This window comes from Harmonia axyridis, chromosome X, assembly GCF_914767665.1.
Source record: "Harmonia axyridis chromosome X, icHarAxyr1.1, whole genome shotgun sequence".
In the NCBI taxonomy this organism is placed as follows: domain Eukaryota; kingdom Metazoa; phylum Arthropoda; class Insecta; order Coleoptera; family Coccinellidae; genus Harmonia; species Harmonia axyridis.
Window position 1 is genome coordinate 37,121,627 of NC_059508.1, and position 7,500 is coordinate 37,129,126.

General features: G+C 41.8%; 1 non-coding gene across 1 annotated transcript; it reads right to left on the reverse strand.

Moving 5' to 3' along the window:
* Window positions 1-3,920: 3,920 nt before the first annotated feature.
* On the reverse strand, window positions 3,921-4,039 carry LOC123688384. The gene has a single exon (XR_006749908.1). It is a non-coding gene; the product is annotated as a 5S ribosomal RNA (ribosomal RNA).
* Between the last annotated feature and the right edge of the window lie 3,461 nt (window positions 4,040-7,500).

Consider the following 7,500-nt stretch of genomic DNA (forward strand, 5'->3'; position numbering starts at 1 on the left):
ATACCGATGCATGACGTGAACGACTTTTCGGCGCGATTTAAGATACCGATGCATGACGTGAACGACTTTACGGCGCGATTTAAAGCTATACCGATGCATGACGTAAACAAGATCACACCGATGCAGCACGTTAACATTAAAGCCCGCCTAATCCGATCGATGGAGGCCGTCTCGAGTGTCCAACTTGCTCACAAGAGCCGAGAAACAAACCGATGCATCACGTAGACAAGATCGTACCGAATGTTAACACAATCCAAAAGGAAATAATCTTAGATGAATATCGATTCTGATTATTGATTTTTCTTTCGCGATATTGATAGAAGACATCTGAATGAATTTCGAATTAATTCCGAAATCAAAAAAATATTTTCAATAAATTTTTTTTCTAGAGTACCTCGGTCTTTTCTATTTTTTTTCCAAGTTTCGTACGTCAATCAACATACATCCCAGAAAAAATCATCTCTCTAACTATCCTGGTTCAAAAGTTGTATCGGAACTTTTCACGTCGAAAAAGAACATAGGCGAAAAAGGACGTGAACATTATTCCTTATAAAAATCAAACCCGACTATGGATTTTGATTCTGATTGTTGATTATCGCTATTAGAACACATTAGGAGGCAACCAAATCAAATTTGAGAAAATTCCACAATCAGAAAATTTTTTTCGAAAAAAAAAAAAAAATTCGAGAACACCTCGGTCATGGCAAGTTATTTCCCACAATCCATTCCCCAATCAACGTACATCCCAGAAAAAATCATCTCTCTAACTATCCTAGTTCAAAAGTTGTATCGGAACATTTTCACGTCGAAAATATATCTCTAAGTCCAGACCGATGCACCACGTAATCTCGGGCAGACCGATGCACAACGTAAATGACGATCGGGACCGGGGCGATCGGTCGTATCTGACACCGCCGGCTCGGTTCTAACATCGTCAATGAGTCGGGGTTGTAAAAAAGGACGTGAACATTTTTCCTTATAAAAATCAAACCCGACCATGGATTTTGATTCTGATTGTTGATTATCGCTACTAGAACATATAAGGAGGCAACCAAATCAAATTTGAGAAAATTCCACGATCAGAAAATTTTTTTCGAAAAAAAAAAAAAATCGTAATCACCTCGGTCATGGCGAGTTATTTTCCGTATTTCATTCCACAATCAACGTACAACATAGAAGAAATCATCTCTCTAACTATCCTGGTTCAAAAGTTGTATCGGAACATTTCACGTCGTAATATCTCGCCAAGTCCAGACCTCGGCGATAGGTAGTATCTGACACCGTCCGCTCGGGACTGACATCGACTTGGACTCGGGCTGATGATGGGGAGGCGTTTAAGGACGTGAACATTTTTCCTTATAAAAATTAAAGTCGACAATGAATATTGATTCTGATTACTGATTTACGCTTTAAAAACACATTAGAAGGCAACCAAATCGAATTTGAGGAAATTCCACGATCAGAAAATTTTTTTCGAAAAAAAAAAAAATCCGAAAAATATTTTTCGATTCCGATTACTGATTTACTCTTTTAGAACACATTAGGAGGCAACCAAATCAAATTTGAGAAAATTCCACAATCAGAAAATTTTTTTCGAAAAAAAAAAAAATTCGAGGACACCTCGGTCATGGCAAGTTATTTCCCACAATCCATTCCCCGATCCACGTACATCCCAGAAAAAATCATCTCTCTAACTATCCTGGTTCAAAAGTTGTATCGGAACATTTTCACGTCGAAAATATATCTCTAAGTCCAAACCGATGCACCACGTAAACTAGGGCAGACCGATGCACCACGTAATATCGGGCAGACCGATGCAGAACGTAAACTCGATCATACCGATGCTTCACGTAATCTCGATCTTACCGATGCACCACGTAAACAAGGGCAGACCGATGCAGAACGTAAAGTAGATCTTACCGATGCACCACGTAATCTCGATCTTACCGATGCACCACGTAATCTCCATCTTACCGATGCACCACGTGAACTGGATCTTACCGATGCAGAACGTGAATTGGATCTTACCGATGCAGAACGTGAATTGGATCTTACCGATGCACCACGTAAACTCGATCATACCGATGCACCACGTAATCTCGGGCAGACCGATGCACAACGTAAATGACGATCGGGACCGGGGCGATCGGTCGTATCTGACACCGCCGGCTCGGTTCTAACATCGTCAATGAGTCGGGGTTGTAAAAAAGGACGTGAACATTTTTCCTTATAAAAATCAAACCCGACCATGGATTTTGATTCTGATTGTTGATTATCGCTACTAGAACATATAAGGAGGCAACCAAATCAAATTTGAGAAAATTCCACGATCAGAAAATTTTTTTCGAAAAAAAAAAAAAATCGTAATCACCTCGGTCATGGCGAGTTATTTTCCGTATTTCATTCCACAATCAACGTACAACATAGAAGAAATCATCTCTCTAACTATCCTGGTTCAAAAGTTGTATCGGAACATTTCACGTCGTAATATCTCGCCAAGTCCAGACCTCGGCGATAGGTAGTATCTGACACCGTCCGCTCGGGACTGACATCGACTTGGACTCGGGCTGATGATGGGGAGGCGTTTAAGGACGTGAACATTTTTCCTTATAAAAATTAAAGTCGACAATGAATATTGATTCTGATTACTGATTTACGCTTTAAAAACACATTAGAAGGCAACCAAATCGAATTTGAGGAAATTCCACGATCAGAAAATTTTTTTCGAAAAAAAAAAAAATCCGAAAAATATTTTTCGATTCCGATTACTGATTTACTCTTTTAGAACACATTAGGAGGCAACCAAATCAAATTTGAGAAAATTCCAAAATCAGAAAATTTTTTTCGAAAAAAAAAAAAATTCGAGGACACCTCGGTCATGGCAAGTTATTTCCCACAATCCATTCCCCGATCCACGTACATCCCAGAAAAAATCATCTCTCTAACTATCCTGGTTCAAAAGTTGTATCGGAACATTTTCACGTCGAAAATATATCTCTAAGTCCAAACCGATGCACCACGTAAACTAGGGCAGACCGATGCACCACGTAATATCGGGCAGACCGATGCAGAACGTAAACTCGATCATACCGATGCTTCACGTAATCTCGATCTTACCGATGCACCACGTAAACAAGGGCAGACCGATGCAGAACGTAAAGTAGATCTTACCGATGCACCACGTAATCTCGATCTTACCGATGCACCACGTAATCTCCATCTTACCGATGCACCACGTGAACTGGATCTTACCGATGCACCACGTAATCTCAATCTTACCGATGCACCACGTGAACTGGATCTTACCGATGCAGAACGTGAATTGGATCTTACCGATGCACCACGTAAACTCGATCTTACCGATGCACCACGTAATCTCGATCTTACCGATGCACCACGTGAACTGGATCTTACCGATGCAGAACGTGAATTGGATCTTACCGATGCACCACGTAAACTCGATCTTACCGATGCACCACGTAATCTCAATCTTACCGATGCACCACGTGAACTGGATCTTACCGATGCAGAACGTGAATTGGATCTTACCGATGCACCACGTAAACTCGATCTTACCGATGCACCACGTAATCTCAATCTTACCGATGCACCACGTGAACTGGATCTTACCGATGCAGAACGTGAATTGGATCTTACCGATGCACCACGTAAACTCGATCTTACCGATGCACCACGTAATCTCGATCTTACCGATGCACCACGTGAACTGGATCTTACCGATGCAGAACGTGAATTGGATCTTACCGATGCACCACGTAAACTCGATCTTACCGATGCACCACGTAATCTCAATCTTACCGATGCATCACGTAATCTCGATCTTACCGATGCAGAACGTAAACTCGATCATACCGATGCACCACGTTATCTCGGCAGACCGATGCAGAACGTAAAAAAAAAGCTTACAGCACGCGGTGTTCCCAAGCGGTCACCCATCCAAGTACTAACCGCGCCCGACGCTGCTTGGCTTCAGTGTTCTGACGAGAACTGGCAATTTCAGCGTGGTATGGCCGTAAACAACAAATATAGCGATATTTTCTATGATATCTCACTTTTTGGGAGCGGAAAGGACGTGAACGTTTTTCCTTATAAAAAATGAAATAACTTTTGGATATTAATTCTGATTGTTGATTTAAGTTTTAAGAACACATTAGGACATATCTCAATGAAATTTGAGGGATTTCCGAAATCGAAAAATATTTTTCGAAAAAAAAAAAAAATCCCAGAAGACCTCGGTCATCTCAAGTTTATTTCCATATTCTATTACACAATCAACGTACATCACAAAAGGAACCATCTCTCTAACTATCACAGTTAAATTTTTGTATCGGAACATTTCACGTCGGAATATCTCGCTAAGTCCAGACCGGGGAGATCGGTCGCATTTGACACCGTCCGCTCCGGTCTAACATCGTCTTGGAGTCGGGGTAACGATGGAGAGGCGTTTAAGGACGTGAACATTTTTCCTTATAAAAATTAAAGTCGACAATGAATATTGATTCTGATTACTGATTTACTCTTTTAGTACACATTAGAAGGCAACGCAATCAGATTTGAGGAAATTTCAAGATCAGAAAATTTTTTTCGAAAAAAAAAAAAATTCAAGAACACCTGGGTCATGGCAAGTTATTTCCCACAATCCATTCCACAATCAACGTACAACATAGAAGAAATCATCTCTCTAACTATCCTGGTTCAAAAGTTGTATCGGAACATTTCACGTCGAAATACCTCGCCAAGTCCAGACCGGGGCGATAGGTAGTATCTGACACCGTCCGCTCGGGACTGACATCGACTTGGACTCGGGCTAATGATGGGGAGGCGTTTAAGGACGTGAACATTTTTCCTTATAAAAATTAAAGTCGACAATGAATATTGATTCTGATTACTGATTTACGCTTTAAAAACACATTAGAAGGCAACCAAATCAAATTTGAGGAAATTCCAAAATCAGAAAATTTTTTTTCAAAAAAAAAAAAATCCGAAAAATATTTTTCGATTCTGATTACTGATTTACTCTTTTAGAACACATTAGAAGGCAACGAAATCAAATTTGAGTGAAATCCAAAATCAGAAAATATTTTTCGAAAAAAAAAAAAAATTCGAGAACACCTCGGTCATGGCAAGTTATTTTCCACAATCCATTCCCCAATCAACGTACATCCCAGAAAAAATCATCTCTCTAACTATCCTGGTTCAAAAGTTGTATCGGAACATTTTCACGTCGAAAATATATCTCAGAGTCCAGACCGATGCAGAACGTAAACTCGATCATACCGATGCTTCACGTAATCTCGATCTTACCGATGCACAACGTAAACTAGATCACACCGATGCAGAACGTAAACTCGATCATACCGATGCACCACGTAAACTCAGGCAGACCGATGCAGAACGTGAACTCGATCTTACCGATGCACCACGTAATCTCGATCTTACCGATGCACCACGTAAACTCGGGCAGACCGATGCAGAACGTGAACTCGATCTTACCGATGCACCACGTAAACTAGGGCTGACCGATGCATCACGTAAACGACGATCGAGAGGCGCGAAAGGACGTGAACGTTTTTCATTATAAAAATTGAAATAAATGATAAATAATGATTCTGATTGTTGGTTATCATTTTTAATAAGCATTAGGAGGCAACCAAATGAAATTTGAGGAAATTCCGATAATAGAAAATTTTTTCGAAAAAAAAAAAAAATTCATGAAATCCTCGGTCATCGCAAAATATTTACCATATTCTGTTCGATAATCAACGTATATTTAAGAAGGAATCATATCTGTATCTATCTTGGTTCAAATTTTGTATCGGAACATTTTGACCAAAGTCCGAGCTTCGGCCGAAACAGACACCGCTGACCTGGCCTATCGATCGACCGAGAGTCGGGGATAGAGCGTAAGTGTTGTCTGGAGGGGAACCCTGTGCTCTCCTGACATATATAGGGAAGGTGGTCGCGTTGGGCGATGCAGAACGTTTGGATCGGGAATTATATTTTTGGTTCAGCTATTGGAATATGGTTTATTGTTGGTATATATTGGCGAAATAACGTTCTTACTGACTGGGGATATTCATAAAAATGAGTCCGGAGATTTTCAGATCGAAGTCCGAGTGATCCGACTTGGAAGGCGTGTTGGGTGGGTCGAGATGGCTTAGATAGATCAGACGAGGCGGGCTAAGTGTTGACGTCATGCATCGGTCCATTTTCAGATTGAGTCCGAGTAATCCGACTTTGAAAGAGTGTTGGGTGCGTCGAGACTGTTTAGATAGATCGGACGAGGCGGACTAGGTGTTAACGACATGCATCGGTATATTTTCTGATCGGAGTCCGAAGAAATCGGCCCTAGTAGGCGCAGCGGACGGTCGAGACGGCCTCGGTGGGTCGGATCGATCGGGAAAAGTTTGCTAAATCGTGTCTGGAGGGGAACCTTGGGTTCTCCTGACATATATAGGGGATAAGGTTTGGGTGAACGATTCTTCACGTAAAAGTTGAGTAATTTATTTTTCGATAAGCTTTTGGATATTGATGAGAAGTATATGTATATCTTCGATTAAAAGAATTCTTACCGTCTCCATGTATATTATATTAGATATATAAGAAATAGTTAACGTGATGCATCGGCCGATTTCCGGATCGGAGTTCGAGAGATGCGACTTTCGATGCGCGATGGGTGGTTCGAGACGGCCTAGATCGATCGGACGAGGCGGACTAGGTGTTAACGACATGCATCGGCGGATTTTCTGATCGGAGTCCGAAGAAATCAGCTCTAGTAGGCGCGGCGAACGGTCGAAACGGCCTCGATCGATCGGACGAGGCGGACTAGGTGTTAACGACATGCATCGGCGGATTTTCTGATCGGAGTCCGAAGAAATCAGCTCTAGTAGGCGCGGCGAACGGTCGAAACGGCCTCGGTGGGTCGGATCGATCGGGAAAAGTTTGCTAAATCGTGTCTGGAGGGGAATCCGGGGTTCTCCTGACATATATAGAAGGGGTGGAGAATGGGTCCTGTCCTAGACTGTTTGGAGTTCTTTTTAGGATGATATTCAGTTGGTAAGTGGTAGACCCGAATCCGACCTCGGCGTTTGGGTACTGGCAAGGTGTGTTGGTTTCGGCTTTCGCATCTTGGGTCGCTTTCGTCAACCTCATGCAGCGAGGTCGCGGTCCGCTTCGTCTCTTTGTAGTCGAATGGCCTTTAAGCGACCAACCTTAAAATCGTGATCCTCTGCCCGTTGCGGGTTATGTTCACAAAAAATTTGCAACCACTCAATTCGTTCCGAGCGACAAATATTGTTGAATCTCGAATCACCGTGTCGTTATATTCACATGTATAGCGAAGGGTCGAGATGGAATGTGTATAAGAAATTAGTTGATAGCCGGGGGTTCGTATTATATATGGACGCCTTGGCGAGGGATTGTTTCTAGAAACTTTCTCATTTTTGATCGGTGTTTTGTCCGAGATGATGATGATGTATA